The sequence below is a fragment of the Psammomys obesus genome, unplaced genomic scaffold, assembly GCF_907164565.1.
Source record: "Psammomys obesus unplaced genomic scaffold, mPsaObe1.curated_primary_1811, whole genome shotgun sequence".
Lineage (NCBI taxonomy): Eukaryota > Metazoa > Chordata > Mammalia > Rodentia > Muridae > Psammomys > Psammomys obesus.
The window spans coordinates 11,618,242-11,634,334 of record NW_026592510.1 but is presented as its reverse complement, the minus strand read 5'-3'; the positions used below and the strand labels follow the sequence as shown (position 1 = coordinate 11,634,334).

At 42.9% G+C, this 16,093-nt stretch overlaps 1 non-coding gene across 1 annotated transcript; it reads right to left on the bottom strand.

The window, feature by feature from the left end:
* Window positions 1-6,848: 6,848 nt before the first annotated feature.
* Window positions 6,849-6,979, bottom strand: LOC129682053 (small nucleolar RNA SNORA17). Its single transcript, XR_008720925.1, has one exon. It is a non-coding gene; the product is annotated as a small nucleolar RNA SNORA17 (small nucleolar RNA).
* Between the last annotated feature and the right edge of the window lie 9,114 nt (window positions 6,980-16,093).

Sequence of the window (16,093 nt, the reverse complement as noted above, 5' to 3'; positions counted from 1 at the left end):
TGACAGACACACTCAGACCATATCTAAGCCAGAGCACTGTGTGCATATCTTTCTGAAAGGCATCTTGCTACTTGTGTGGGTATGGATACCCTTCTCTCTTCACTGGGGTCCCACCAGTCTATTTACCCACTTCTTATCTTTGGAAACTGAATGTTCTCAGTTAGACATCCCTCTCCCACTGTACCTCCCTCAGCAGGTGCAGGGTTTCCACCCAACACTGCTGTCACCCGTTGAGGTTCTGAAGTCTGTTATGTACTTTTCACTGTGTGCCTGACTGTGTTATCAGTCATCTGAACCTAAAAGCTAAATTCCAATTGTGTAAGGAAAGGCTGCAACTTGTATTAAGAAATGTTCCAGAATTCCTTAAGCAGAGTCTCCGAGGTGCTAAAGGGAAAAGAAGTGGCTGAAGGTCAAGATGAAGAAATAAGAATCTGCAATTCCCCATAGGATAATAAAGACATCACTTAATGTCAAGGCTGTGTTTTCAATTGAGACAAGAATTATTACAGCCCACCAGATTTCATGAATTTTGGATCCACTTCTTTATTTCTATTCTAGGTTTACAGCTTCAGCTAATTTCCACAACTGGGGCCCAGTTCACGGAATTAATAGTTTCTGAAGTGGCTGGACTCTGTATTATATAAACTTGGGCCAGTGGCACCCACTTAGACTTCTTTTTATGATTATATTAAGCTTTTATCGTGTTTCACCTGCTTCTCTCTTTTGGCTTCAAACTTGTTTGGTTTAAGTACATTGAGAACATGCTAGACAGAGACACCTGGAAATGGGTTGGCAAGAAGTAGTGGCAAATATGCAATAACAGTAAGTACACGCACTCAGAGCCTTCTAATTCAGAAAGCACATTTGCATTTATTATCTCTAGCACACGACTGGAAAGGAACATTTTTGTTGGCCGTGAGAAGCCTTTCAGCCTAACAGGCATTTCTTAGCTGGAGAACTAAGCATGTTATTTATGATATTTGATGAACCTAAAAATGAGCCCTAGTATCAAGCAGGCCTGGGGTGGAAAGCATGTCCCCCACCAGTCAAGGTACAAGACAAAGGCCTGGCATTGGCGATAAGACTATTCTTACCTGCTTTATCACAGATTTTTGTTACGTTGGAGAACAGAACTTATACCTGGCAGGCTAAAGAAGATTCCTCATGCTATACTCCCCAGTGACACAGACCACCCACCTAGAAACACCTGGCCTACCACACCTGCCCAGTCGCTGCAAGCAGGTTCGCTCTTGACAGGAAGCAGAGGACTGGGATGAGGTCCCCAAGCTCTTTACCTACGTAAGACCCATCAATCTGGTAAGTTATTCTCCTTTAACTCTCTGACTTAACATGCGTAAACTTATTATTTTCCTTGTTTTGAATTGAGATCAATCCAAAGACCATATATATTTATATTTAATGAGTGCAATCAAAATTTGAGTCATTGCTGAAGATAAGCAAAGGAGAAGGATCCTTCAGATTTACTAATTGGGTTGAAGATTATGTATATTATTATTTTTACAGTAAAAAAGAAAATTGGAGAAGCGACTTCATCTATTCTAGTTAGAATTAGCACACTTAAGACATCATGCTGGCAAGCGCTGAGGTACCATATAACCATGTGGTCACTGCTTGCTGTATTTATCTATCTATCACTCTATCTATCTATCTATCTATCTATCTATCTATCTATCTATCCATCCATTCATTTATCTATCTATCTGTTTATCTATCTATCTATCTATCTACCTATTTATCTATTTATTTTTGAAGCAGGGTTTCTCTGTGCAGCCTTGGCTGTCCTGGACTCACTTTGTAGATCAGGCTGGCCTTGAACTCACAGACATCTCCCTGCCTCTGCCTCCAGAGTGCTGGGATTACAGACGTGTGTCACGGCACCCGGCTATAGTAGCATGGGCTGCTATGGGAGGAAGGTTTCTGCCCTCCAAGCCATCATCATATTGTTTACACAGGACATTATCATGAGAAGGTACCTGAGACATTGTGAAGCTGTGGGACCAAACTAATGCATTTATTCTTTGATACAGCTATTACTGGGAAACCAGTAAGGGGGCATGGGCAAGCTGTATCTCAACCTGGCAGGCACTTAAATGAAGCCTTTCAGGAGAAAGGGTTTCATAATTGATAATAATGAAGCCATGGAGGATTGCAGCTGTTTGAATAGCTAGTTTTAAAAACACTGAGCAATTTATCAATAGCAATTTGGGGGAAGCTCTTCTGTCTCTTGACTCCCGGATCCTCTTGTCTTCACCCATAGTTTAGTTGGCAGATGAAAAGATAAACACTGCTTTTCAAGTTGTACATGATATTTTTTGGGAGGTGTGGCTGCTGTTGAAGGTTGGTTGAACTAGTCTAAAACTCTTGGTCAAAGAGCAAGGGTTTATATATATATATTAATTTTGAGACGGGGTCTCACTATGTAACCCTGGCTGTCCTAGAATTCTCTATGTAGACCAGGCTGGCTTTAAATTCAGTTGAGATCCACCTGCTTCTGCCTTCTAAGTGCTGGGGTTATAAGTGTACATCCTTAAGCCTGGCTCAGAGGGCAAATCTTATGTTAGATATTAAAAACAACTTTCACCCAGTTATGAAGCAATTTGTTGAATGAGGGCTAACTTCATTTTAGTTTTATGTGAAACTGATCTGAGAGTCATAGGGGACCGCAAAGCTCAAAAGGGAACAAGAATAAGTCAGGATTGGAAGCAATTGCTAATGCAAACTTGGATTCCATTTAGAATATCCAGATCAAAGGAAATGCTAGCTACAACTCTTTCCTTGCATCAGATCAGATATGGGAGTGTGTAACAAGCTTTGAGCATTGCATGCTAAATGTAGTCACTGATGGGTTTGGCAATGAGGGTGCTGACAGGACTTCCAGATTTTGTCTAATCATGAAGTTTGGGATGTTTGCAGATGTGGCCTTGAGCAGAGATATCTCAAGGGGAAAAGTTTATTTCATGTAGAGGAAATGTTGTCATCTTGAGAGGGGGAGTTAAGTTCCCTTGGAGTCTCCAGAAGAAAGTAGATTGGCTAAGAAGAGGACGTGGAGGGGTCGGAAAGGCACGATGAAAGGCTGACCGGCTCCCAGTTTGGCTGGTCTGTAGGTGAAACTATTGGAGGAACAAGGGGGAGAGCCTGCACTATGCACTAGACTATACCAAAAAGCCGAGGCTGCACACCCTGGCACAGTCAGCCCGGAGAAGAGTTAGCTGAGGCCAGCGGTGGTGGTTCAAGCTACCACACTGGGAAAGTTCAGGCAGGAGGATTGCTATGAGTTTTAGGCCAGCCTGGGCTACAGAGTAAGACATTTTCTGACACACAAAAAAGTGTGCATTGAATAAGAATTATCTCCATTTTCTGGTGATTCGTGATTTTTTTTTTTTTGATAACATTCCATGAGAAGGGTTAGATGATTAACAATCTTCAGAATTTTCTAGAATAAGTTAAAAGATTTTAAGTCTTTAAATAGAGCACTTTCTCTCCATATTAACATTTAATATTAATATTTAAGATAAACAATGTTTTGAAATTCTTACATTTAGTCAAGCAAATTAACATTATACTCTGATATAGATTTACACATATGTGAAATCTAACACCATATCAAATACATAAAAATAGAGACTACATAGGTCAGTTCAGGGAGTAGAGAATTAAAGCATGTAAAATAAGATGAAAAAGTGAAAGTGCAAAAGTACAGTCTACAAACTCTGGCTAATAATACTCATTTGAATGTTAGAAATTTGCTGGGAGTAGTTTTAGGTGCTTTTATCATAAAATTTATTCCATCATTACCATTTAGAAGAGGGCATAAAGAAACCACCCACTTAAGCTTGGAAGTCATAGCAATGGGTGAAAAGTAGATTCTCAGATTGTAGGAGCCTTGGAGGAGGAAGTGACAAAGTACCCAAAAAGGAAGAAAGGAAATGCTAAAAAGGGCTGTGACCACTGGCGACCAACTGTGCCCTGCGCATGCCCAAGGACAAGGCCGTTAAGAACGTCATCATTTGGAACACTGTGGAGGCCGCTGCTGTCAGGGACATATCAGAAGCAAATGTGATAAAAGCTTATGTGCTTCCCAAGCTCTCTGTCACGCTGCGTTACTGCATGAGCTATGCCAGTTGTAGCAAGGTGGTCAGGAATCAATCTCGCGAACCCGAAAGGACCTAACACCCCCACCAGTTTAGACCAGCTGGAGCTGAAACACGACCTCCACCAAAGCCCATGTAAAGACAGGAGGTTTTGATGACAGAAGGACAGTAGAAAAAACACTTTGGACAAATAAAAGGGACGTTATTCTTAAAAAAAAAAAAAAAAAAAAAAAAAGATTGCAAGTCATGCATCACTGTGAAAAAGAACATTGTCTGCTGCGTGCATGTGTAACTGAATAATAACCCCCCTTCAGCCCCTGGGATGTAATGTCATACATATGTATGACATTGGTTTGCTTGAGAATAAAAGTAATTTTATCTATAGATTCTTAGGACTGATTAGACTAAGATAATTTTTAAAACACTGTTTATTGTTTCTTTGTGAATTTCACAGTCCCACTCATCTCCCCCTCCCCTCATACCTGCTCTCCATCCTTGCAACCACCCCCACAACCAACAGAGGAAAACCATTTGCTTGTGGAAGCTGTAGTGTGTTTGTAGTATGCCCCTTTGTCCACACCGTCTTTGCTTGCAAATGCTCATTGCAATGACTTGTTGGTTTGATACCAGGCCTCAGAGTTCTGCCACTCTGTCAATACTGGCACTTCACTGGTGATGGGGGGTTGTCTGAAGCTTGTATTTTGATGCTAATTACTGGCCCTCAAGATCTGATTGCTGCCTGGATAATCCCACCCTTGTGTAAACCTGCCTAAGACATTATACCGGATTGTTTGATTAAGGGCCTAAAACCTGGGCAGGGCAGAATTGGGCTGGTGTGGTTAACATTCCCAAGCTTTTGGGGAAGAGGAGAACCATGCATGGGAAACATACAGACAAGCGGGGGAAGGGAGAGGAGGAAGGAGGACACCATGATGGGATAATGTGGAGAAGAAACCACGTGGGCTGAAAGGAAGTACTCCCAGGATTAAGTGGCTAGAGAAAACACCAAGATGAAAAATATGAGCAAGTATTTATAAGATTATGGATGGAAGGTAGCCCAGATAAGGATGGGTTAAGGTGGATGGCATTGGATGGGGGCTGGGAAGTGGGTGGCGAGGTTATTGAGATAGCATAGGTTCAATTACTTTCCCAGCCCAAGGTGTTTTAAGGCAATTATAAAATACAGCAGGTCTCTGTGGCTTTATTGATTGTGATAGCAGGTTAAATAATACTGCCGCAATAATTATAGGGCTAGTAAGAAATAACACATAGGCCAACACCCACCTTTTAATTTATAATAGCACACTGGGACCCCTCTCTGATATCCCACTGTTGCTCTGTGTCATGGAGATCCCATAGTTAGCAGTTCATCGATGGGCAAGATGTTGGGGTGGCCAATTCAAAGCCCTGGATCTGGTCCTGAGAGGTATCAAAGCTGGTCAGCCCAAAGGCTCTCCTGCTCTCAAGCCATTGGTGCCAGCTTACCAGCAAATCCCGCAACCAGAGCCAGCTCTACCCTGCTGCCCAGGTGATGTACAGGGCTTGCTCTCTCTCCTGAGTGCTGTTGTAGATGGCATGGGGTGAGGGTGAGGGATGGCATCTCTTCCTCATCCATGCTGCCTCAGGGCAGACACATTTCAGGGCCAGCTTTATTGCTCATACCCTTGGGCTGGCTCACCCAACCCCCCACCATCAAGGTCAGGTCTACTGTGCTTCGCAGGTGAGGTGCAGGGACCGATCTCCCACCTGCAGCAGGTGAGGGACAGGGCCAGATCTCCTGCTCTCATGACCCTAGGGCCGACTCTCCTGCCTGACTCAGGTAGTGAGGGGCAAAGGGGAGGGGAAGGAGGATATCTCTCCCTTGTCTACCTCACCACACAGGAGACAAGTGGTAAGGTCAGCCCTCCCATTCTCATATCCTCAGGGCCTGTTCACTCACAACTCTGGCAATGTGTGGGGCCACTTTCCCAAGTACTATAGCTTGATAGGGGGAGGGTGAGCTTTCCTGCTCCCCTGTCTCCAGGGCCAGCTCTCCCATGATGCCCAGGTGAGGGGTGGAGCCAGTTCTGCACTGTCCTCTGACATTAACACATCCTCCAGCGTCAGCCCAGCCCAGGGACATCTGCCTGGTCTTTGGTGATAACAGAATTCTGCTTCTGTAGGACCACAGACCCAGATGTGGTTCCTGCTGGCAGCATAGGCTAGGACCCCACCATGGTGCCACCTACTGGCTGCTCACATCCGGCTGTTCCTCACTACCCCTGAGTCTCCAGTTCTGCCTCTTTTCATTGTGCCTACATCCTTCTGCTTCTCTTTCTCTTTCATTTATTCTCTTAGTGGTGCCTGGGCTCTCTGAGGGCCAGGGTCGTCTCAGAAATGGTCTCAGGAGTGCTGCACCCCGCTTGTGCATTATGACACCAAGCAGGAATCATTCTGGGTCGGGTCTGTCCCATCCCCCTCCCCCCAGACCCACTCTGTGTTGGACTGGTGGTCATCTGAGGCTAACTCTTTATCTAGGCCCCATGGCGCTGGTTTGGTGGTTGTCTTGGCTCGTTCCTTGCCTGGCCCACCCAAGTGGCCTGTTTTGAGGGTGCTGCATTTTGGGCTTGCTTCTGCCTAGGGCCTGCAGCCCTAGGTTGGGGTCCTTCTAGTCTTTGGCTTGCTTCCCATCCTGAGAGCCTGTCTGGGCCTGCCTGGTGCCAGACTGGTAGTCATCTCCGGCTGTTTTAGTCAGGGAGTGTCAGGCTACTAAACACTCAGATGTTGATGGGTCAGAACCCTGAGTGTACACAGTCTCTCTTCTCTTCTGCCACCTACTGACCTGTGTGTGACACAGCAGCCACACCTGCAAAGCCTCTAGAGGCAGGTTAAAATAATTTTAAAATATGATAATAAACACTGAATTCTGAAAATGGTTCTCTTAATAGCTGATCAATTTTGATTGAAAAAAAAATCAGATTTGAGCTGGGCATGGTGGTGTGTGCCTGTAATCTCAGCACTTGGGGAGGCAGAGGCAGGTGGATTTCTGTGAGTTAGAGGCTACTCTAGTCTACAAAGAGGGTCCAGGACAGCCAAGGCTACACAGAGAAACCTTGTCTCAAAACAACAACAACAACAAAAATCAGATTTACTATGGTTTAAGTCAATATAGATTGAACTGATATTTATTAAGGTAAAATTTGAGTCAATTCAAATTATAATAAAAGTATAATAAAGTTAACCTTTGTTTTTTTTTTTCAGTTTAATCAAATCTGTAAATCTGATTCTTTATGTTTGTCATTTAGCCCATAAATACTTATTAAGCACCTTTTGTAAGCTGGGCAATGTTGGGCTATGAAAAAAAAAAATCAAGAGTTAGGATATGGATTTAAAAAATGTACAATCTGGGGCCTGGGGGATAGCTTCAATGAGAAAGTATTTGCCACACAGGCGTGAAGGCCTGAGTTGAATCTCTAGCACCCATGGCAAAAGCCAAGTGTTGTAGCTCGTGCTTCTAAACCCAGCACTGGGAAGATGGACTCAGGCAGATCCCAGAAGCCCATTGGCCAGTCAGCCTAGCCTAATTGGAGAGTTTCAGGACCCACTGAGAGACCTTGTCTCAAAAAACAAGACTCATGAGGAATGATGGAGGAGGTTTCCTCGGCCTTGCATGCACACTTGGGCTCCCTAATCCTCAAACAAAAATGTGTTGTCAGGATGTTTAGCGTACCACATGGGTTATTTTTCTTCCCACATATTTTCAGAACACAGGCAACCATTTTTTCTCTACACCCGACTTGACCACAGTCCATGATTATTTACTGTTACTTCAGGCACGGATTGCTTGGGCTGGACCCAGATTTCTTCTCCTTCCCTCTGCACACTTTATTATTATCAGGGCTTTAAAAATAAGATGTGTAGATTTAGGAGTTTCATATGGGGAAGTAGTGGGTTTTGCCCCAGCTTCCCCAAATTGTGACGATAGTCCAGGATGGCTATTATAACTATAAAACCAAGAGAGGACAATCTGTTTTTTTAGAAGTATGTGCACGTGTGTGTGTGTGTGTGTGTGTGTGTGTGTGTGTGTGTGCATGTTTACGTGTGAATACCATAGCGTACATGGGAAGTCTAAGGACACAGAGGACAACCTATGTCAGTCCTCCCTTCCCACCTTATTTGAGGCAAGATCTCTTGTTGTTCACTGTTGCACATACCAGGATACTGGTCCTCAGCTTCTCGGGGGTGAAAGGTGGGGGAGCATCTCCTCTCTCTGCTTTTACCCATGGAGCCATCTCCCAGCTCACAGTGGTACTTCAACACCTACAGTAAAGCCATTGGGCACCCAGGCCAGTCCGCACACCAGAAGGCATCAAAAACTTGCTGTTAATGATCGTTTTATATGAAGTATTTGCGAAGTCCCAGTGGAAAACAGCTCCAAGCCCTTAGCCTGGTGGTCTGAGGTGACGGGGGAAGGCTCAAGGCAGGCAGAGAGTAGTCGGGGGATAAGCAACAGAGCTGCGTGACTTCTAAAATTCAGTTCAGTCCAGTGAACAGAGTTATAACATGCTTTTAAATTTCATGTGCATGTTTGTTTTGCCTGCATGGATGATGCTGGAACACCATGTATGGACAGTGCCCACAGAGGCCAGAAGAGGGCATCTGATCCCTTGGAACTGGAGTGACAGCTGTTAGCTCTCATGTGGGTGCCAGGAATGCAAACCCAGACCTTTTGAAGAGCAGCCAGTGCTCCTAACTGCTGAGCCATCTCGTGAACCCACAGTTCAATGAATATTTACTGAGGACATTTGTGTACCATATATGTGTAATTTTTTAAAAAATTTATTATTTTTTTTTCCAATTTTTCAAGACAGAGGTCCTCTTCGTAGTAGCCCTGGTTGTCAAGGAACTCATTCTTCAGACCAGGCTGGCCTCAGAGATTGCCTGCCTCCTGCTTCCCAAGTGTTGGGATTAATGGTGTGCGCCACCATGCCTGGCTGATTTTATTTCTTTGAAGTAGAAAAAAAAGAATCAAAAGTTAACTCCGGTCCTTTAAAAGACAAACAAACAACCCACAGCATTTATTTAAAGGAGACTAGAACAGGGAATGTGAAATCTCAACATTCAGCAGGTTTCCCAGGTACAAGGATATAGAAAGGTAGCTCAACTCAGATCTAGCCACCTTGCTTTCTTATTATTCCCGAAGCTGCTCATTGCCTCTTCATGTCTGTCCTGGCTGTCGGTAACAGAGTTTTAGACTGGCCAGGTGCCCAGGTAGAAGGCGATCCGTCCTAGGCTAGTTTGCATCTGCATCAAGGTGTGGCCGGTGAAGTGCAGGTGGCCAGCTGTCCATGGGACTCCAGGAAAACCTCTCTCAAGAGACCCAAACAGAGAGGATAAACACACTTGGCGTTTTTTCTTTTCTACTTACTTCTTTCTGAAATTCGGACCTCTGCCGGCACCTTCTGACCTGGAGGTTGGCAGCTATGGTTAAAAAAGGCTGGAAGGGAAAACCCAAAGGATGCTGAATGCCTGTGTACTTTGAGGATCTGAAAAAAAAAATCGTCTCTGGACTGTGTCCCTCATTTCACATTCTTGCTTTGCAGGAGATAAGTAACTGTTTACACAATAAGCCACAGTCATAGGTGCTGGTTACAAGCAGCTGACTAATAACAGAGGGAATTCTACTGATTGTATTCACCTTTCTTGTGGTTCCCCACTGACTCCTCTGCATTCCTCTTGTCCTTGAAGTTTCTATATTTTCTCTGTGTGCCTCTGTGTACATCTTTTGGCTTCTGTTTCTACAACTATCACCTGATGATCTACAGTCTTCATTCAAATTTAAGAGTGAGCTCTAATGAATGCAATTAATTCCTGCTGTCTGTTTGTGCTAAGAGTTACTACAGGGAGACTTTTCAAGTACCCGACCCATGATTAAGCTTTTTTGCCCACGCTGATGCATGAATTTCCTTTCAACTCTTTCCTTTTCACTTACTGGTAGTAATGTTACCAGGAGCAGCATCTGGCTCTAAAAGAAAATCAACCCTGTCACCACAGAACTGTTGCTCTTGTCATCTAAAATTTAAATATTATAACAAATATATGTTTATTATAAAATACATCACATGTAGGTAGAAATGCTTCGTAATAAAGACACAAGCCTTTTTCCCCCTAGATTTTAAATTATTTTATGAAAGGTGAATATTATTCCACCAGAGAACTCCTATAGCTGATAAACAGCTTCAGCAAAGTGGCTGGATACAAGATGAATTAAAAAAAAATCAGTAACCATTCTGAACATGAACGACAAATAGACTAAGATATTATGGAAACTACACCTTTCACAGTAGCCACAAATAATATAAAGTATCTTGGTGTAACTTTAACCAAGCCAGTGAAAAACCTGTATGACAAGAAGTCAAGTCTCTGAAGAAAGAAACTGAAGAAGTTATCAGAAGATGGAAAGATCTCCCCTGCTCCTGGATCACTAAGATTAACATAGTGAAAATGGCCATCTTACCAAAAACAATCTACAGATTCAATTCAATTCCCATCAAAATACCAACACAGTTCTTTCCAGACCTTGAAAGAACAATTCTAAACTTCATATGGAAAAACAAAAAACCCAGAATAGCTAAAATAGTCCTATACAATAAGAGAACTTCTGGAGGCATCTTCGTCCCTGACTTCAAGCTGTACTACAGAGCAATAGTAATAAAAACTGCATGGTACTGGCATAGAAGTTGACTGGCTGATGAATGGAACCAAATCGAAGACCTAGAAATAAACCTTTTTTTTTTTTTTTTTTTTTTTTTTTTTCCAGACAGGAGCCTGTCAGAATTGTCTTCTGAGAGGTTCTACCCAACGGTGCCTCAAAACAGGTGCTGAGACTCATAGCCAAACATTGGTCAATGTGTAGGGAGTCTTGGGGAATAGTGGGAGGAAAGAGAAAAGGACCTAGAAGTGACAGGAGCTCCACTAGAAAAACAACAGAGCCAACTAACCAGAGCCCAGAGGGGTTTGCTGAGACTGAAGCATCAACCAAGGACCATGCATGAATTGGACCTAGACTTCCTACAAAGATGTAGCAGATGGACAGCTTAGGCTTCAACTGGGCATTCTGGTAAGGGAAGTGGGGATTGTATCCGACAGGGACTCGCTTGCTAACTTTTAGATCACTTTCCTCTGGAAGTACTACTTTGACAGGCCACAGGGGAAGAGGACACCTTCTGTCCTGATGCAACTTGATGAGCTGGGGTAGATAGGAAGGGGAAAAGGGAAGGAGAGGGGGGAGGGAAAATGGGTGGGACGGAGAGGGGAAAAGCGAAGGGGCTATAAAGATATAAAGTGAATAAAATAAATAAATGAGGGGGAAAAAAAAAGCTAGGGACTTTTTTAGGTTGGCAAGGAAAGACAGTATCCCAGAGTAGCACTGGCTGACGAGACACTAGCAAGCTGGACACAATTAATTTCCTTATACTGTTTTTGCTCTCATCTTCATGATATGGTTTAATAAAAATTATCAGTGAGTAGATGCACAGCTTAAAGATTTAAAGGAGAGATGGCTGATTGTTTTTATATAAGAGTTTAGGTTTGTGAGTCTTTTAAGATTTTTTTATAAGATTACTTTTTAAGATAATTGATTTTTTTTCTTTTTAACTACAAATTGCAGCCTGCCAGTACAGAAAAAGCTGGCTGACAAATTACCTTGCTTGTTCACCTTGTTAATTCATAACAAGTTGCTTAGTTATAAATATATATGGGTTCTTGGGAATAACTTGTTTTTCATGTTTGTTTCTCTTCCATAATATTTAAAATATTTAATCCTGTGAGGGTATTGGGGAACATGTTTTTCTTACATATACTCATTGTAATACTTCACTTAAAGAAAAATAGAATGTAACTACATTGTGATTTTTGTACTGCTTGAAAGATCTTGCTGGGATATATAAGCTTCAGGGGAAAACGTATAGTTTGGAACTCACAAAAAAAAAAAAAAGGTGAATCTTACATCTGGTAAAAGACCAAATACTATATTCAGAGCAGAGTAAGGGTCTCTTCATATACTCTGAGCTGTGTTTGCAGACGCCAAACACTCCTATATCTCCAGAACCCTTACGGATTCTGCTCTGATAAAATGCTATGAATAAAAACAATGTGGGGAGTTGCAGCCTACAACTCCCAGGTCACACTGCATCACTGCGGGAAGTCAGGGCAGGAACTCAGGACAGGAACTGAAGCAGAAGGAGGAGTGCTTCCTACTGGCTTGCTCTTCATGACTTGCTCAGCCTGCTTTCTTATACAACTCAGGACCACCAGCTCAGGGGCCACACCACATGGGCTGGCTCCTCCTCCGTCAGTAATCAACCAAGAGAATGTTTCACAGGTTTTTCCACAAGCCAGTCTACTGGAGGTCGTGTTTTTCTTCTTCCCAAAGGACTCTAGCTTGGGTCAAGTTGACAAAAAACTAGCCAGAACAATGTCTACAAGCTGTTTTAATGTGAACTTAGACCATTGGCCTTCTCACCACATGGAGGTTCTTAGAATGATTTAACACAAATTTTTATTGGAAAGATGAGATGTTTCTTTAAGGAGTTACGAATTGCTCAATGTTTCGGGTCCCTTGGTTTTTATTCTAAAGGCTTTTCACGTCAGCATGCTACATACGAATGTACATGTGGGTACAGTCTCATATATTTGAGCACCTTGGGCCAATGAGTTATCTGATAGCTCATAGAAAACCAACTTTCATGGTATTGACCAAGAAAGCAGACAACATGACAGGAAACAGCCAGAGTTGATGAGGGTCTTCCTTTAGTGACCTAGTTCTTCTTGCTGGGTCTCTCTTAAGCTTTTTATAGCCTTGGGAAAAAGTGTCACCAGTTGGAGATCAGGTATCCAAAGGCATGAGCACATCCCCTTAGCATTCCATTCCTGCCTTCCACAGACTCACGCCCATCTCAGAATGCATCAATGCCTCTAGTCCAGTTGCAAGAGGTGCTACAGCCGCAGTGCTCAACCTGTGCGTTGACTCCTTTGGGGTGTCTACTGACCAACACCATTCAGGAGTTGAAGCTTCTGCTGCCGTTGAAGGAAAACCCTTAGCTGTTGAGCCCCCGTAAAATGAAAAGGAAAAGTTGCACCCTTCTAATATACAATGGTGCCGAACAAACATTACAAAGCAGACTAAAGCCCAGCAGGACAAGCATACCCTGAAGCACCATGTCCAGCATCCAGGAGAGGTGATATAGTGATGTGACATCCTAACCCTAACCCTAATCCTATGACAGTTTTGGGAAGTCCCAGCCTATGGCCGCAGCATTTACAGCATAGGTCACTTCGCCACTGGGCTGGCTCTATATGGCGTCTGTGGCTTTCCTTGGCAGACATCCCACATTTATGTCATCTCCAACAGCCTGTGTCTCCACGGAAACCTAGGCTCATCCCACAGCGTCACACACTGTACTGCTTCCTCTCATCAGTGTTTTCCTGGAACCTTGTTACACGTCTCTATGACTGTGTCACAACCCCAAACCCTGTGGATGATGCACAGTTCTGTTGCTGTCTGGAGATGAGCTGGGCCCTCTTGGAACAGCAATGTAGCATCTTTTAATCACCTTTGCAGATTAGCCAGAGAAAATACTTCCTTAAGTTGCCCTATTAGAGCAGGATAACTTGAAGGTTCTCTTCTTCCAGACCCTCAAATTTTCAAATGAGTTTGTATTTTTATATCTTGGAAACTTCGATGGATGGGGTCCTGCAGTCAAGATACCTTTCTATTGTCCTGTACAAGTGTATATATTTTCATTAATAGCCATAAACTTTTAGGTAACGACAGTTGCACTGTCTACACACAGTGCCTTGTCTACAACTTTAAATATTTCTGTGATCCTTTCTGCACCAAACCGCAGATACTCTGCTTTTTGCCTGGATTTTCATTATAAATTTGGCTAAAGGCAGCTGAAGATAACTGTACTACAGCCTAAACACCTGTTGTGAAATTTTCTCCAGCAGATAAATTAGCCCATTACTTTTTAATTTAGGATTTGAGGACACACCATGCCTAGAGTCTTTGACATAATGTAACACAAATGGCCATTAGGCCAGTGCCTAAATGATCCCTTGCTCTTGTCTGCAATTTTATGCCCTGGACCTAAATCTGTATTTGTCTGGTCTTCTACACTCCAATCAGAATGGCCCACCAAACTCTGCTTATAGCACGCTAGACCTCTCAAGCTTAATTTAAAAATATGGGTTTTTAGAATATATGAGTTTCTTGTAATTCACAGAAGAATTTGTAAGTGAACCTCAAAAAAAAAAAAAGTAAGGAAACATCTTAGACTCAGGAACAGTTGGACCCAGGACACTAGTCTCTCAAGGAGTCCTGTTCATCTGCCGTATCTTCCTTGTTGCGATCCTCCATCTCTCTCTCTTATTGCAGACCAGCTTCCATTTGAGCATCATATTTAATAATATTTATCTCCAAGAATACTGAACTTCTGCTCTTGCCACAATTATAAACCCTGAAAAAGCTTTGATTGGTCAGGTCATTACCATGACAGAGGCAAGGGTGCTGGAGACCAGAAGATCCTCTCAAGCCAGGTAGATCTTTACTTGCTGTCCATTACAATGTGCCACAATGACTTTTTCCAGATGTCCCAGTATGTTCTTATATTTCCTGAAAAACAAACAAGCAGACAAACAAACAGAACAACAAACAAACCCACAAACCCCAAACTGAACCAAGCAACTAAACACACACCAGTCATGTGCATCTAATCTGTTTCTGGGATGATCTTTCAGAGTGAGGCTTAGTAAGACTCTGGCCTAGAAGAAAAGATGCTCTTGGCCAAAGGAGAAAGAGTGGGGAAGGTGGGGAGGTATTTGTGTAGCATAAATCCCATAGGAACATACACATAATTTTGGAGTCAAGGATGAAGATGAGCACAAGTGTCTTCTGATGTTTTCTTTGTGAAAGACAAGTCAGACCAATAACTCTTACATTTGCCCTCGTAACCATGCCATCCCATCTCTCCATCTTCTGATACCAGATAGAGACACTGACTGGATCTAACATCACAAATAATTTGTTCTTTTGGATGAAAGTGTTTGCTGAGGCAGCAGATTCCCCTGATGGATTCTTTATTTGTGTATTAAAATATAATAGGTCCACAGTCTCCATCTTGGACCAAAAGGAACATAAAAGGCGTTTGATCTCTCGCTCATGATGTAGCTCTTGGGGTCTTGGATAGATTATTTCTGAGTAGGTGCCCTTTGTCCAGAATTCCAGAGAGTACTCCAGGGTCAAAGATAAACTGTATCCAGAGATGAAAGGACAGTTGTTTCCCCACAAAACCTCATAAATCAGTTTAGGTATCTTTCCCGTTTTATTTTTATTTTTTGGCACCACAAAATTGGGGTTGTTTGATGCATTTAACTGAAGATATTTGTATGGGGCCTTTCCTTTTTTCTCTTGTGATGAAAAGCATTGCCTCAAAAAAATAAAAAATTAAAAAAAAAAAAAAACAAAAAAACAACGAGCTGATAAACTGAGCACATAGCCCACTGTCAGGCCGAGGATCCAACATCTGATTGTACTTAGTGAGGAGGAAACTGGAAAAAAAAAATCAACCCAACTTTCATTTCTTGCTTCTTTTATCCCTAAGCTCGGCAATAAACTAGCACTCTTTGGTTAAAAAGTCAAGGGAACAGATGTATGATTCTGGTGCTTCAGCATCTAGATTTCAAATGGAGCATGTAAATTATGAGAACCTGTTTTAGCTTGGCTGGGAAAGTTGCAGAAGCGCGGGGCCCTGCTGCTGTCAGTCATCCTGTCTCCCACCACCTTGGGAATAGCTCCTCCTCCAGGCTGCCGCTGTCCTTCCAAGCTGATGAAAAGGAACCCTCTAAGCAGGCCATGCTGTTTCTACTGGGAAGAGGTAAGTGGTTGCACCATGGGGAACTTTACCACTAAAACCTGCGGCAGATGGGTCACAGGTACAGCT